At 37.0% G+C, this 18036-nt stretch overlaps 1 long non-coding RNA gene across 1 annotated transcript in view; it reads left to right on the top strand.

Moving 5' to 3' along the window:
- LOC122743770 overlaps nucleotides 1-17411 on the top strand; it is a 379759-nt gene extending 362348 nt beyond the window's left edge. Inside the window, exon 5 of the long non-coding RNA XR_006355023.1 lies at nucleotides 14673-17411. This is a non-coding gene — a long non-coding RNA (uncharacterized LOC122743770). The remainder of the gene's footprint in view (nucleotides 1-14672) is intronic.
- The last annotated feature ends 625 nt before the right edge of the window (nucleotides 17412-18036 follow it).

Raw genomic sequence — 18036 nt, forward strand, 5'->3', positions numbered from 1 at the left:
AGAGCAGTGGGTCTGGAGTCAGGAAGATCTGAATTCAAATCTGGCCTCAGACACACACTACCTGTGTGACCTTGGGCAAGTCAATTAGCCTCTGTTAATATTCCATCCCTTATAGCAATCCCGGCAAGTTAAAGTTTGAGGCCATGATCCTATCCTATGTACATTCGTTCTAGGGCAAAAACATATCCAAATTTGGGTCCAAAATTCTTCCCCAGCTCTGTTTTTTGAAGGAATCATCACATGTCACCACATGACCTTTTTCTGGACATTGATCTTACCTACTTTCTCAATGTAGACCAGGCTTTGTGCTATATCTATGGAACTGAACTCTAAGACTACAATTATCCTTGATTTCTTCAGGGTGGAAACTCCTTTCACTGGTACAGAATAGAAGTTCTCTATGGCTTGGCACATGGTCTTTGATTGTTGTCATGGCCCCAAAATTCATCACTGTACCCACCTGGTGAAGAGTACCATATATAATGAGACTGATCCTTGGTCAACAGATATACAGTCTATATCCTGACATTCCAGTTCAGTAGGATGTGACAGAGCTTATACATAACCTGGAAACCAGCTCCTCCCTATTGCCCAAATGGTTTGATTAAATTAATACTTAGTGACTATAAGGTCCTTGATGTTTTTTAAGGGCAGTTGCAGAGGTACAGAATTGTTTACTCTGGAGTCTTTTCGTGGCAGAGCTGGGAACAATATCCAGTGTTTAGTATAGTGCTTGGTATACACTAGGCACTTAATAAATGCTTGTTGACTTGACTCAAAAGAGATGCAACTGATTCCTTTTGTTTCCAAAATAATCATATAGACAGTGATTTCAACTCATTCAATATTCAGTTAGGTTTCCATTTGTCCCATCACCATGGCAGACAATCATGAAGTGAAGAGGTGTGAAGGAAGTTAGAGATCATCCTGCCCAACCTCTCCTCCTCCTGTCATCATAGAGATGAGGAAATCAAGTGTGAGAAAGATGGAGTGATTTGTCCAAGGTCATACATTTAATAAGTAGTAGAGCTAGCATTCATATTAAACAACTCGAACTCCAAGTTTACTGTTATTTCCACATGCCTTCTTCCTCTTTTGAGGCAGGAGCTGAGTTGGGCAAGAGGCAAGCATGGCTAGCATGGTTAGTTTCTCAAATTCGAGATTCTAAAGAAAAACTCACCAATCAGAGGAAGAGGCCACAGTATTGCTGGTGTCCAGCAGCTACCAGGGCAGAGGTGGAAAAGTATTCTGGAGAGTGAAAGAACCTGAGCTAGGGTAGAAGAAAGAGATTTAGAATATAGCTTTGCCTTGAAACATCTGAAAACCTAGTATCAATCAAGTAATAGCATTTATTAAATACTTGCCATACACAAAGCAGTGGTAAGTATACAAACACTCACACATATGTGTGTATATATATATATATATATACATATATATGTACATATGTATATATATTAGGAATGTAGACTTTAGAAATGTTAAAAAAATTCAAATAACCTTATCACAGATTCAGCCCTTATCAGAAAATCCCTTCCCACACCCCTACTACCAGTTAAGTGGACATCAAGTGAAGGTATTACATGCAAAATACCCAGTGTATAGGACACATAGTCAAAATACCCTACATTTCTGGCTACCTTCCCTTGTGAATGTGAGTCTGGGCCACCACACCTAAAAAAGACACAGAGATGTATCCAAACAAGGGAAGAGTCCCAGAAATCCAGACACTACAATCATATTTCCCCCTTATGCTGAAAGCTTACCTGGGTCTAACTCATGTTCCACATGCAATCAAATCTACCTAAGGGCAAGATTAGTGGCCAGTCTAATTATCCACCAGCAATGGTCACCACCCTTCCTCCTCTTTAAATATCTCAGCTAAACTTGCCCTTATATATATACCACTACTGGGGAAGTAGTGCAATTGTGATATATTTTGCCTGATCTCCATAGTTCCATAGAATTTCTCCAGTTACACTGTGTCAGAAGAGAGCAATGTGGCCTGGCACAGAACAGAAGTTTTGTAGTCCATGTATTAATCTCCTGTTGTAATAAAGAATAGCACTAAAGTTCCAAGATACCTAGGCATGGGACAAGTTCCCATCCATGGTGCAGACAGTAAAATACATGACAGGACTTTTGTGAAAGGTTCTTCATGAAAGGATTTCAGAATAGCATGTGCATAATTAGTTATGCAACTCCCAAATATGTCTCCTTCCTAAGGGCTCTCATAAGTACTTTGTAATTCTCACATGCATTGGTCACATTCCATTTTCTTTTATATTCATTTGTCATGTGTCATTTGCCCTTTGCTAAATTGTAACTTCTTTGAAAGCAGTAATTATTCCATTAAAAAATTTTTTTGTATCCTTCCTCAAGAACCAATACATGGTATTTGCTTAATAAATACTTGTGGTGTTCAGTTTGTTGCTCAACAATTCCATGTGGCATAATATTGTGAGAAAAAGAATGTGGCAGGAGAAAGGGAGGAGTTTTAGGGCTTATCATGGACTATACCTTCTTGATGAGACCACAATTTTCAGTTTAGACAGCTTAAACTCCATTTTCCTGGTGAAGGGGATAACTCTTTAAGGATAGTGAAAAGAGATTGAAGTAGAGAATGAACCAAAGGAAAATGCAATGGTCCTGCACTGTCTCTGAGGGTGATGTAAATGTGACTCAAATTTTGTATATACCTTGGAGCAACATCTCATTCTTGTCAAAACCCCAAACCAACTTAAGTTTTAGGGTTTGTGGTTTCAGTGAGTTGCAAGTTTCCTTGTCATAATTCATGGCATGACATTGTTTCACATATTTGCTTGGCTTTAGTTTCACAAATACTTATTTCCTTACTTCTTTATCTCATTGAAGAGTGCTTGGTCCCTTACCTCCCTAACCCTCTGCAGTACTATTGAAAATATTTGCATCTAGGAGTTTGTTTGGAAAAGGTTTATATTTTCTGCTTTCAAATTATTTCTGTTGAAAGGGAATGTGCAGTTTCATTATATGCCTCAAATAGCTAGAATATTTACATTTTTCCCGTGCATATTCATAAATTCACCAGTATTTTCTATATTTGTAACAATTTTAAAAAATCCAAACACCCAGGAACACTGTGGCAGAGATTTTTGTTTTCATTAATGGACCAAAGACATATTATTCCATGCCTATTGCATCACATTAGTGCATCTATGTGTATATGTGTAATAATTCTTAAGGCCACATAGCTTAAGGCTATAACTCCAACCAGGCATTTTCAGCAGTCAATCAATTTTTGTTTAGGAAGTTTAGCCTATTTGAGATTATCTATCCAGATAATTGGTGAAGAGCCCATTGGAATGAGTAGCCATGTCATTGTTCCTCCAATAACTACAAGAAGTAGAACCTTTCTCTGCCAATTCTGAATGCCTCTGTCTTTCTGGGGGACGTGTGACCCAAACTCTTTGCCTCAGACCACAGGTCCTTTTGATTGGGTGAAGGCAAAAGTTTCATTCACATTTCAGAAATGTCTTGAATAACTTTCTCTTCACTCTCCCTTGATGTGCTTACAAATTGACCCGATTTCAAAATTAGTGCTATATTAATAAAGTTCTGCTCATCATCAAGACTTTATTGTCAGGTGTTTTAAGTTGTTTATTGATGTTATAGCAAATTATTTAATGTTACTTTCCCAAAGTGAATTTTCTCAAAGCATATTCAAAAAGATGTTTTTATCATTATTTTTATACATGCAGGAATTTCCAGGATTATCATTTAAAAAAACAATCTTGATAAAGATTGATTAAATTGACTTCTTAAGATTATTTAAAAAGGTAAAAAGGTTATTAGATATTATAGGTTGTATCTACTTTGAAAGCAGAAGAGGAAAAGAAGCAATGTTGAACTGGTACCAACTCAAAGGCAATGTCTTTGAGACCAGAAATCCAGACTATGAGTCTATAGGGTGACATTAAAATTTTACTATGATTCATTTTTGTTTTTCTTTTCTCTAATTATAATTCTGTTATCCCTGACAGATTATCTACCACTGGCTTCCTTAATCTCCCTTTGAATTGAGTTATTCTCAATAATATTGGGCATTATGATGACATTATTCCAGTGACTGTCCACTGTGATCTGTATACTGGGGGCTTTACATGAAACAGTTAGTTCTTCCATATCTTCAATTTTTCTCATTACCCAGAATTTAAAAGGATCTTGCTTTTTAAAAATTTTGTCTTCAAGTTTTTCTGATCCTGTCAAGAGATGTGAATCTAAATCTAGTCTTTTAAATTGCCGAGATATATTTGATTTCTCATTTGCTTCTTAGTGAAATTATTTTTTCTCAGATTCTATGTTTTCAGACCTCATTCTATTCACCTATAGCTTTTTGGTACAAGAAGTTCAGTTTTATTTACTGGGTTCAATGAAGTAATCTGGGGACCACCACTTTTACCCCATTCACAGAAAAGATTCTCTTGTAGTGTTTAGGTCTCTTTCTGGTTGTAAGTATCAACAGTGGATACAAGGATGCAGTAAACAAGGGGGAAAACAGGCATGAAAATGAATAGCCTTTTTCTGGGTATTAGAATTTCACCAGTCATTCTCAGTGTCAGTCAGTCAATAAACATTTTTTAAGTGCCTACTTGGTATCAGACACCTTGCTAGGCGCTAGCACTACAAAGAAAGTTTAAAGACAATCTCTGCCCTCAAGTTGCTCACAGCCACTTTTTTCTGATTCTGACCACTGCTGGGCTTTGAACCTTATTTACATGCCTTATTTATCACCCTTAGTGACCTTCCTCTACACTTACCCTTCACATCTTTGACTTTCTCCATTGAACTTTCAATATATCAAGGGTCTGCATAAGAAATTAAATAGGAATTTTTTTGAGTTTTGCAGAAGCTACAGATAGCATGTCTGCAGATGACACAGAAAAAGTTAAAGAAACTCCGAAATGCATAAAATATACGTATAATATTGTATAATATCAACCCAAATTTTACAATAAGGCACTGTGAATACCCCGCGAAAGAAAAAGGAAAAAAAAACAACAGACTTATTCTCTGGTATGAAGACGAAAAATTTTTATGTGTATTTTTCACATCATGAGGGTGCCACATCTCCAACCCCTGTGATGTGAAAAGGACAGCAATACATAAGTCCTTATTGACCTCCTGAAGACTTGTTTTTCCTCTTCTTTTAAGATAACCCTGGTTCTGGTCCCTTCCTTTTTATCCCTATCCTGTTGCTACCTAATTCCCAAGGAAGTCAGATACTTTTAGCTAATCTCTTTACTTTAGGTACATATTTAGTTGCATGCACCAACTTGTCATCATTTGTTACCTACTTTAATTTTGTTTAAAACTCTCTTGGTTATTAATAAATGTTAATTGAACAGCTCTTGCTGGGTTAAACATGGGAGCATAAAATTTTAATAGTCTGTTCTTTACGCTTCTCATTGCCATTGATATATATTAACCTGATATAGACTCAAGATATTACTGTCTGCTTTTCTTTATGTATTCCTTTTGGAATAAAAGGGATGGGGAAATAAAGTTGTTTATTCCTCAAACTGGAGCAACATGTTCTACAAACAAACATGGTGAAATAAAATCAGTGCAAATTCTTTACCTCTTTTTATATCACCTGTTACCATTTTGAATCTTCTATGGAATGACTACAATTTAATGAGATGTGTTTACTCAGACTTACTACAAATTATACATATGATGGGTGTTTTTTGGAGGCAGCTAGGTTGCACAGTAGATAGCTGATCCTGGAGTCTGGAAGACCTGAGTTCAAATTTTGCCTCAAACACTTACTAGCTGTGTGATATTGGGCAAGTCACTTAACCCTGATTGCCTCAGTTTCCTCATCTGTAAAATGAGCTGGAGAAGAAAATGGCAAACTACTCAAGTATCCTTTCCAAGAAACCCCCAAATGAAGTTACAAAAAATTGGACATGACTAAAACAACTGAACAAAAAGAAATGGGTTTTTTTTGGCTCCAAAGTTGTCATCTTTTAAAGCTATACATTGATTCTAAAGACATTACCATTTCTTAAAATATCTTTTAAACCCTGTTTTGAAAATACCTTAGCGTTTATAGCCTATTTTTAAAATAGCCTCAATGATGATATATCTTTACCTTCTGTGCATGAGTTTTAGGTGGTTAAACTGCCAGAAGTCATTCAAAGAAAAATATGGTATATTATTAAAGAAATAAGCACATTTCAGTGTGCTCTTTGAGCAGAAGTACTGTCACAGTGAAGAAGCATGGTCTAGTGACTAGAATGTTGAAGTCAGAAGACAAAACAGATTCAAGTCTTAGCTTTTCTAAATTACTTCCTGTCTGCCTTTAGGCAAGACTCTTCAACTTTCCAAGTCAGCTTTCTCATTTCTAAAATGGGGATTCCAATATGACCCTTGACTATATCAAAAGGGGTTTTTTTGGGAGGGAGGGAGGGTCAGATGAGTCACCCCATATGAAAGCTCTATGCAAGCTGTAAAAGACCATGCAAATGCAGGGTGGTTTTTATCATTTCACAGAATCTCTCAAGGGCTTCAGAATCTCTGCATAATGAATAAGCCTGATTGACTTTTTGATACTCTGGGAAGAACTCTGTAGAAACACCACCACCAATGTCAAAGAAACAGTTCAGCATTGTTGTTACTTGTGACTTTTGACATAAAATCATTGATCTCAGGAGTGTTAGAAGTTTCCATGAGAAAATTCATCTCATTACTTTATAAGCCATCATACCTGTACACATAAGTATGTGACTTTGATGAGTCCAAATAGCAACTGATTTAAGGCACTCTACTTATATGATTTGAACCTATGCCAGAAAAAAGTTTCTACTCCACTGTTTCATCTTTCCTTCCTTCCTTCCTTCCTTCCTTCCTTCCTTCCTTCTCCATCCCTCCCTCTCCTTCTCTCTATTCCCCTTCCCCCTTTCTTTTTTTCTTTTGGTAGTTTACTTTCTCCTTACCTCAAGTTGAAGTCTGGCCTACTTCTTCTCCTCACCCCATATCTGAAGGAATACTCTAGCTTGTTGTTGTTCAGTTGTATCCAACTCTTTGTGAGTCCATTTAGGATTTTCTTGGCAAAGACACCAGAGTGGTTTGCCATTTCCTTCTCCAGCTCATTTTATAGATGAGGAAACTGAGGGTTTAGTGACTTGTCCAGGGTCACCCAGCTTGTAAGTGTCTGAGGCCAGATTTGAACTCAGGAATAGGAGTCTTTCTTGAATCTAGGCCAGGGACTCTATCCATCCACTGTACCACCTAGCTGTCCTGATTCTCTAGCTATTATTCCCTCAATCACTGCTATGATGCTGCTTTCTGTTCCCCACTATTAATATTGGTTGATTTGAGGTGTAGGTGAGAAGAATGTAGGGGGCCAGAGATAATCTGTAGCTGTTATTTCCCTACTCCCTTAAGTCTCTGGAGATTTAATCAGCCACAATCAGTTACATCAATTAACTAGGATTTTTTAGCCCGGAGACAATCAAACAACTTCTTAGGTTCACTTGCTCCCTTCCTCTACTTTTGTTGAACTTATATTAAGTGAATATTTAAGAGTACAATCACAATTACTCAGATCCCCCAGTTAGGAAAATTCCTAACATCCAGGCAGAGGTTTGGCTCTTTGCCGGAATTTAAATTTATGTTTAGATCTAGCTAACTCCTAGCTTCTTTATGGTTGAGACAAAATTCAGATTGCCGGAAATATTCGAGTGAAGAAGCAAACAGAATATATTATAGTATTGGTTAATAGACTGGAACCAGTAGAGGAAATTGGGAACGAGCAGATTTTTTTACTTGAAACTTCCCTTAGTCTTTGAAGATATGAGTACTTCAGTTCAAGTCCAGTGCCCTGAGAGCCCTGTCGGGCTTTTCTCAATCTCTCACTTCTTTGCCATAACTTGGCCCTACTCTCTGTCTATCCATCTCTCTTTCTCTCTCCTTCCTTCCATTTCTTTTCTCCGTATACTTTTCCAGAGAGGTTTAAAATTATTGCAGTAGCAGAGACTCCTTTAATGTCTGATCGTGTATTAGCTTCCTCATTTCCTAAACTGAGAAGAAAATATCTTAAAGTCAGTCTGATCATTGTCAGATGAAGAGTTATACCATAAGCATTTGGGACTAAAGCAAATCTGTCATGGCTAGACCAGAGCCAGTCCATAACCAGAACCCTTGGACACCATACCTTTAACCTCCAGAACTTTGCCCAAGACCAGAGACTCACTCTCTATAACTCCTGCCATAAAGACTTCATCTAAGAGTAGGGCTTCTGACACTGGCTCAGTTTCTTTTCTTCCTTTCTGTTTGAGAGTTAACTAAGTGATGTCCCCTTGAGATACCACAAAGCCCTTGAGGATGAGAATGAATCCCAGTCAAATGGTCTTATACATTTGGTCTTATGGATCAAGAACTCATTACTCTTCCCTTCCTGATCTCTGATTCAGATCCCTGGCTGACTAGGCAGACATCATCTTTTCTTAAGATTTCATTCTTACCCTCATTGTTTTTACCCTCTCAAGTCTATATTCTACTCTGTCTTCCTCTTCCAATGTCTCAGTTCTATGTTAATAAATTTCCTATAATCTTAGTCCCTTTTCTTTCATATTTTTGTATTCAAGGGCACTGAGCTACCCTTTAACAACACTATATTCCTGAGCACCCTTTCTAGTTGTATTTTCTTTCATGCTCCAACTGAGGTTGAAGAGAATAAAAGTAAGTGGACTCCTTATTCCCCACTACCACTTTAGATCTTTTCTGTGCATCATTCACTCATCAAACTCTCCTCCTTCAAGGTTAATTCTACCTAAATCTATCATACTTTTGAGATTCTAGTGGCACTTACCTACTAACCCTAATTACATGTCTTCCCTTTCTCAGAGAGTTCAATACCTGACTTGATGTCTTTCTTCTATCCCAATCCTTTGCCCTCCTCCTTAGGAACTTGATGTACCCTCAAATGCTCTTGCTGTGCCAGGCATCCATCTCCTCACCTTCAATAATCTCTACCTTTGCTCTCCCTCATCCACAGACAAGCATGATAATCACTGACAAATATTCCACCTTCATGGCTTAGGACTCTTAAATTCCTCCGGACTATACTTCTCTTTCCATTTCTACATGTGTAAACATATTTTCTGTCTTCTCCATGACCTTCCACACTTCCCCATTCTTTCAGCCTTATTTCATCCCAATTCTTCAAACTATAGTTAACAAGATCAAATGTATACATCGTCCTCAACTCGTGAATTCCTGGTCTCCTTGTCCTATTTTTTTTTCTCACATTGCCAAATCTTAATTATGAGTTACTGCCCCACTCTAATTCTCTGTTCCTATTTGTATACAGTGGCAGACTAATCATGTGACCAGGCCTACTGGGGCTGCCTCAAGTTTGTAAGTCTTGAGGGGGCCTTCACTTCTTTGTTGCAATCTTTTTATTCTTTTCTAATTGACTCTCATACTTAGGTGATTGTTACAAAACTTTCCTTCTCTCTTTGAGCCTCTTCCTTTAGGGTTAAAATAAGGCAGATGGACTTCCATCTTGTCTATCTCTGTCTCTTCTAGCTCAAAAAGGCAATAATCCTATATAATTCAAATTGTTCATGCTATGCCTATTTTTTATATTGCTTCAGAATTTCTCGCTCATCCAACAGCGCTCAGGACATTGGGTACATGATTATGCAGAAACTGTCATTTCAGCCAGGTGCCACGGCAGGATTTGGAAATTCCATCTTTTATAGATAGACCTGCATTATGCTCCATGTCGACTGCATGACTATATCATAAGTATCTTTTCTAAATCAGGAGGAGGTTTATCTCTGCATGATAATGTCTCTCTACCTCTACGTTTTGTTGGCTGTGCCCACCCAAGTCCCATTAAACTATAATGTAACCGAAGTGTTCTGTGGAGGTTATACTTCATACTGTAATGTGGAATTACCAGCAGGTCAAGAGGGGACAGCTATGTGGTACACTGCATAGTAGTACCCTGGAATCAGGAAAACTCATCTTCCTGGGTTCAAATCTAGCCTCAGACACTTACTAGCTGTGTAATCCTGGGAAAGTCACTTAACCCTATTTGCCTCAGTTTCCTCATTTGTAAATGGGCTGGAGAAGGGCTGGTCTGGAGAAGGAAATGGCAAGCAACTCCAGTATCTTTTCCCAGAAAACCACAAATGGGGTCAAAAGACAGACATGACTGAAAAATAACTGAACAACAACAAGCTTCGGAAAGTCCTCCCAAGCCACAAAGACTTCAAGTAAAGAGCCCAATGATGGACAATTATATTTGTTGTCCAAAAATTTGCAGAGATAAATTCTAAGGGGTTTATTGTTGCTTTAGATTTGGGCATGAGGTAATGAATTTCTTTAACCATGGAGGTGGGGTATAATCTGTACTGGTGAAGTGAGTACTCATATAAATTACATTATTCATCTATGAAATATTGAAGTAACTGGCTTAATTGTTATAACTTAAGTGGTCACTAGTAGATTTTTTTAGGGGCTATAATTTTATATGTATAATTATGCATATAATTATATATATGTAAGTATAAAATGGTAGTCACTTGGAAAATATGTATATATAATATATTTTAAAACATATAATATATGAAATTATTATATATGTGAAAATGAATGTACATATGAAAATGCTTTCCAGTATAGATAGAAAAACGTAGTAGATGTTTTATCTATTCGCTGTACATAGACATTGGTAGTCTTTAGTTGTACTTGAAACATAACATTTTTCCCATTTAGTATGGTGATTCACAATGGTGTCTTTTCATTCTCAAATATGTTTTTCATCATGACTAACACAATTTTTCTGAAGACTGGAAAAAATTAGACATTGTATCAAAATCTTTTTAAAATCTGAGATCTGCTTTCCAATTAAAAAATAACTTTCTACTATTATTTCTTTATATGCTTTATAGTACTTATTTATTACAGTGGGCAACATAGACATAGGGATAGAAAAGAGTTGTGTAACCTATTTTGTGTTATGGACCTCTTTGCTAGTCCGGTGAAGCCTATGGACTCCTCAGTATAGTATTTGTTGTTGACATTCATAATGGAAGGAAATGCTAAATGTCATTTAGAGGTTAATGAAAAAATGTAATTATATTCTGCTGTCCATATTCACAGACCTATTAAAATCATTCATGGGGGGCAGCTAGGTGGCCCAGTGGATAGAGCACCGGCCCTGGAGTCAGGAGGACCTGAATTCAAATCTGGCCTTAGACACTTAACACTTACTAGCTGTGTGACCCTGGGCAAGTCACTTAACCCCAATTGCCTCACAAAAACAAACAAACAAACAAACACAAAATCATTCATGGACTCCCTGATTGTGGGTGGACCCTGCCTTTGAGAACCCCTGGTCCAGTGGGTTATGCACGAGGCCCTCTAGTTGTCATTATGCCTGGGTTCTTTATTACTCTGCCAGGATTCTCTCCTGGTTACAGCCCTTTGCTTTGTTGACAGGCCTTGAACCTCTTGCCCATTTCTTCTTTTTTCTTCTTCTTCTTTTTAATTTTTTTTTTTGGGTGGGGCAATGAGGGTTAAGTGACTTGCCCAGGGTCACACAGCTAGTAAGTGTCAAGTGTCTGAGGCTGGATTTGAACTTGGTCCTCCTGAATTCAGAGCCAGTGCTTTATCCATTATGCCACCTAGATCCTTCGCCTTCTCCCTCCACCATTTCTTCTTAATGAAGTACTGGCACAGAGAAACAGAACTTTGTATTTTTTAATCATGTCCATAATTTTCAGTAGGACAAAACAGGATTTGTCCCCTTTTTGTTTTTCCCCACATTCTGCTCCCTTCTTTACCTTACCTCCTGCCTTCTATAGAAATAGAAGAGCAGGTAAGGGGCATAGTTTCTTACTGTGGAAAAGCCTTAAGACTAGCATGAAACCTCTGGAGCATACATTGACTTTACTTATGTCTTACTTAGAGTGAAAAATGCTTCACCATCCTTTGTAGTCCAAGGGCTAAATGTACTTACTTAACTTCCTAAACATGGCTAATTTCAATATTTCATTTCCATTAAAATTTTTAAATACATCAATGGAGAATGTCAAAATTTGCTAAATATTTTACAAAATGCCCATCTACTCTGGTCTCAATAAATTGATGTGATTTTTTTCCTTTCCTTTAAATGTGCTATCAGCTGAACTGGTGTTTGCAGGTAGGTTTAGGGAGCCTATCACTATACTGCTTTGTGTATGTTTTATAAAACCAGAAAAGTCTGTCATCATCTGTCCATCTTTCAATCTTTATGCAATTTGAATTTCATGTACAGAGTGATGAAAAGTGTTCACACATACTTAGTTACATCCTAGCTGTGGTCTCTTTATTCTATCTCTGTGGTTCCAGGCTTAAGCCTCCAGTCCCAGATGCCAATGTTTGACACTTCAGTTAGAGGGCTGACAAAGCTAGGACCAGTTAGTAGATTAGGGACTCTGAGGCTAGGATTTTGGGAAATAGAAATAGTGAAGGACTAAGAAAGATCTGCCATAGGAGTCACTGCCTATAATAATCCATGAAATAATGCTTTTCTGTCCAATCTTTTTTTTTTTCAGTTTATTTGATCTGAGGAGGAAAAAAATATATTACCTAAAATGTGTTTAGTGAAAAGAATTACTCTCTTGGTGTATGTATTAGAATTGAAGGATCATAAAGATCATAGAGTGATCCTGCAGTTAATTTTTCTTTTAGTTCAAGAGCTCAAGATGAGTTGATTTTCTGTTATGATGACCAGAAGCTATTATTTCCTACTGTTGTGGAGGACTGTGTCTGAGAACATATCCCATTGTGAGAGTTGATGACTGACATGAAGAGAACTTTGTTGTCATGGTTGTAGTTAAAAGAAAAGAAGCAAAAGAAATGGGATCTTTTAAACCCAAAGGTTTTCTCAATGTGGCTAATTAAAGGCATTTGAAGAAGACATTTGGATTGTGGGAAAATGATGATATCACATTGTGACATTTATTTCATTCTACTTCTCCTCAAGAATCTTTGTAATTGTATGTCTACTTATCTTATTCTACCCTAGAGTAATGACACCAGGACCTCAAGTCCATTTCATTTAATTTATCTAATTGGCGTATTGTATAAAAGCTTTATAAGTGAAATATTCTTTAATAATGAATGTGTCTTATTTATTTGTCTTTAGGCACAAGTTCCTTGTAATTACTTATGTAACCTTAATACAAGTCTAAAAGGAAGATGGGTTAGGAGTCAATCTCTTGGTATTGTGTTTAAAGGATGAATTATTTTGCTAATTCATTGTTTCTGTGTTATCTGGGTGCAGTATAGGAAGAAAAGAAAGCATGGTCATTGCTCTCCAGGAGCATCTTCATTGTCCTCTGCTATTCTTTAGACAATTTCCTCTAAGAGTAGGTGGAAGTGATACAAGTAGAATTGAGAAAGGAAATAGAAACAACATCTGGTTGTTGAGATGGAGACAGTGGTCTACCAGTCTGGTATCAGATTCAAATAGACATGTTGGCCACTAAACCATATATCAGGATCCATGCAGAGTGCATATTGACTTAAAACCCCAATATATTTACATTATTTGTGTTCTATTGTATTTTTCTCCAATTACATTTCAATCTAGTTAAGGAGTATATTTGACACCTCTGGTCTACTATACTCCAAATTAAAAGCCTGAGCACAACAAATTGCAGCAAATTCTTTGAGCATACTTGGACCCTTCTTTTGATTTACCCTGTTTCTGTACTTTTTTGCCATATTGATTTGCCCTCAGGTCCTGTGACTTTCTTATTTCCTTATTCTTGGTTCTATCTTTTGTCCCTGGTGCATCTTGAACTTTGTAGAATATGTAGAATCTTCTCCTTATATTAGAGGTTTATTTTCTACTTGCTCTTTACAAAATCTGTTGCAGTGGTCATTTATGGCTCAGTCTCACTGTTAATTCTCATGGAAGCTGTAACTTGCTCCATTTTCATCCTAGGTTGGTTTGCCCTTCATAGTCTGCTGGTCCCTCATTCCCAGGGCTCACCATCTTGGTGCCAGATTTAACATGGATGCCTGATGGTATTAAGTCTGCTTCAGAACTAGCATTCTCAAGAGATCTGCCAGTCTCAGCATCTCTAGTAGTAGAAAGTATAGGCTTGTGCCACCATACCGAACCAGAATCTGTTTTCATGTTCAGGCTGCTGATTATCTTCGTCCTCCTAGGGTCAATAATATACCATATCTTAGAGATGAAAATAGCAAAAAACGTTATGCAAATATTTCTTCAGTAAGACTCTTAATATTTTTCTAAACTTTAACTTGGTAAATTTTAAACATCACAGATGAATCTATACTTACACATCATGCTGCTGTTATGACTTTGTTTCTTGGTTAAGATTTTTTTTTTAGGTTTTTGAATCATCTTTGAAATTAAAATTCCTTCTTTTACTCAATTTTGATCCATTGTAAATAGGAGCTCTAGGGAGAAAGCAGTATCCCAATTTTATATGTGAATTATCATCACCCTTATTATTTGGATAACTCAGATTTCCCTGTCTTTTTTAGATTGTAGAATTAATGAATGAATGAATGAATGGAATTTTTGTTATAAACTTGTAAAATTTCAAAGCTCCTGCTCTATTCCATCCCCCTTTTATTCTTTCTGTGCTTTTTCATAGGTAAAGGGGAAGGTTCCAGTGAAGATGGCTGTGTGAAAGTTCATAGAGGAACTTAGCTCACCTACTTTTATCCCAACATTGATCTATAAAGAGTACCAGATTGAACAATGACCAAAAAATCTAAACATATTCATCAGGAAGTTCCTTCATTCAGCTCAGGGATACACAGAAAGACTGCCAGAGAAACGAACATAAACACAGGTAAACAGAACAAAAGCCCTTGCTAGTGCCCTGAACAAAGAAGTCCAAGGCTATACCCTGACTGAAAAAGCCCTAAGAAGGATGGAAGCCAGTGGAAGCACTCCTACAGAGAACCCACAGGGATGATAGAAAGACACAGGCAGTGCCTTGATTGGTGACAGTCAACAACAGAACCCTGAAGAAGGAAATTGAATCCTGTCAACATTTTGAGCATAAACACATTATGGGAAAGTGGAAGTCAGTGGCAAGAATTCAGAAAAGCAAGGTCAGAACCAACCAGTGTAGGATTATTCCATCCAAGAAGCTTTGAAGGGTTGTATCTGACTCTAAAACAATTTTCTAATTCTGCAAGTGAGGCTGGAGACATGACTAAATAGAAAAAGAGATTGAACAACAGGAAGAAATATTGTGGGTCAAGAGCTGCCCAGAATAAAATAATAATGCCATCAAAATTTCAAATGGGGTTTCAGAGGGTGAAAAAAAAATGATAGCCACAAGGACTACAAGGAAAAGAGTTCTGGAGGAATGAATTGGAATGAGAATAAATATTTTACAATGCTAGGTAGAAAACCTTACCCAAATAATGGAATCTCAGAAAATGGGAATGAAATAACCAGAACTTAAAGACTACACAAAATAATGAGAAATATTAGAAAATCAAAAGATTAAAAAAGAAGAAAATAAAGTATCTACTACCAAAAAAAATTGACCTGGAAATTAGACTTCAAGGAAAGTCAACTTAAGAATTATTGCAATCCCTGAAAACTTGTGACCCAAAAATATCAGCCTTGATATCATATTTTCAGAAATCAAACTAAAATTGCTCATGCTTTATAAATGAATGATAGATAAAATGGAATAAAGTCAAGAAAATCTCTGACTTCAAAATGTTCTAAAGTTCTACCAGGATTATGCCAAATTCCATAGAACACAGCATTTTCCAGTTGGAAGGAACCTTAGTGGCTATCTATAGTAGTTCAACCCATACATGAAAGGAGTTCCCCCAGCACATAACAGACACAAGTGGTCATCCAGTTTATGCTTGATGATCTCTAAGGAGGAAAACCCTTCTACCCACCAGTGCATCTGGTTTTACTGTTATATAAACCCATTTCTTAGAAAGTATTTTTTCCTGTATCAAACTGATATTTGCCTTTTTGCAACTTCTCTTCATTGTTATTGGTTCAGCTCTCTGAGGCTAAATGGATTAATATATGCAACATAATCTCAGAAGTCAAATAACTGGGAAAGGCTTCTATAGAGTAGAATTTTGGAGGAAGCTAAGGATTATGAGATGTAGAAATAAGAAAATATAAGGGCACATAGTTGGAAGATGGAGTGCCCAGTTCCAAAATTAACAATTATGCTGGCGGGATTGTAGAGTGGGTAAAAGGGAATAGGTTGAAATGTCTAGGAAGTGAACTGAAACTAGGCTGTGAGAGAATTTAGATGGCAAAATGAGGCATTGGTGTTTTATCCTAGAGGCAATAGAATGCCAATGAGCAGGGAAGTGACATGATTAGGAAGATTATTTTGACAGCTATGTGGAATATGGATTGGAGAAGAGAGAATAAAAGCTGAGAGTCCAATTAAAAGGCTAGTGCAATGGTCCAGGCAAGAAGCAATGAGGTATGAACAAGAATGGTGACTGCATGAGAAGAAAGAAGGGGTCAAATGTGAATGTTGTGGAAGTAAAATTGAAACAGCACTTGAATGGATATGGGAGATGAGAAAGATTGAAGAGTTGAGGATGACTCTGAGTTTGTGAACCTGAATGACAGAAGGAAAGTGGTACCCTCAACAGACACAGAAGGGCATTTTCAGAAAGAATGGCCTTGTGGGGAAAATAGAAGTTCTGTTTATGATTTGTTGAGTTTAAGATCTTCATGGGGCAACAAGTAATTTGAAATGTCCAACAGGCAGCTGGTAATGTGGGACGGAATTCAGGAAAGTGATTAGGACTGGATTATATAGATTTTGGAGTCATCTGCATAGAAATGATAATTTAAACATTGGGAGCTGATGAGGTCACTAAAATAAAGAAAGGAGAGAGAAAGAAGAGGGCCAAGACAGAAACACAGGGGGCATTCATTGTTAGGGGTCATGATATAAATGATTCAGCAAAGGAGACTGAGAAGTAGTCAAAAAGGTAAGAGGGGAAATAGACAAAAATATTATTAAAATAAACCTAGAGAGGACATAGTATTAGGGAGGAAAACAAAGTTTAAGAATGTCAAATGCTTCAACTTTTGATCTAGGACGATTTGGACAGAGGAAAAAAACCCAAAGGATTTAAAAATGGCTTATCTGTTCATTAAATAAAGCAAATCGTACAGGAAGAAATATTGCTAAAATTTTTTAGTTGCTGCATACAATGATGTAAAAAATAGGCTATGTTTCATCACCCTGGCCTTCCCTCTAATTAATCCAAATTAAATGAAATTTTACTGTACTGAAAAACAACCAGCAATTCCTGTTCTCTTTGGCAATGAATGTGTCAATTATGCATCTATGTTGGTTATGTGTTAATGCTGCCTGAACTGAATGGTGAGAAGCAGCATGAGCACAGTTTGGAATTTTGATGTTGTTCACTTAATTTTGGACTTCAATTTCTGGAAGCAGTCTTTGTCTTTCATGCAGTTTGGTCCCTGACCTTCTGTAACACTTGGAGTCAAGCCATACTGTCTTTGTTTACTGTAAAGAGCATGGAAAAGCTGACTTCCTGACAGTGTGGCTGGAGTCTAAGGTCAAACTATTCACAGGTGAACAAACACAGTCTTTCCACCTTAAAATGGCCATTTGGCCCTTGTAAAATGGACCTGGGCCATAATCCTGGGTAGCAGGGGGAGGTGAGATCAGTAATTTGTCAAATAACAGCAATTAGTCACTTTGTCAGCCTTCTCACAAAAACAAACAAACACCTCCCACCCCCATCTTATAATTTATCCCTTGTGGATAAAAATTTATTGCATACCATTTTTAGTCATCTAACAACCTACTAATTAAGTGTATAGATCTGCATAATATCACCATGCTACTACTGTTTTCCAGGATTATAAAGTCATGGTACATGTGTTCATGTTTTTGCTTATGTGAATCTAAGTCACACAAATGTAGTTTTTATATTTTCCATGGCATTTTTCCTACAAAGTGGCATCCAAAG

The sequence above is a fragment of the Dromiciops gliroides genome, chromosome 1 (genome assembly GCF_019393635.1).
Source record: "Dromiciops gliroides isolate mDroGli1 chromosome 1, mDroGli1.pri, whole genome shotgun sequence".
In the NCBI taxonomy this organism is placed as follows: domain Eukaryota; kingdom Metazoa; phylum Chordata; class Mammalia; order Microbiotheria; family Microbiotheriidae; genus Dromiciops; species Dromiciops gliroides.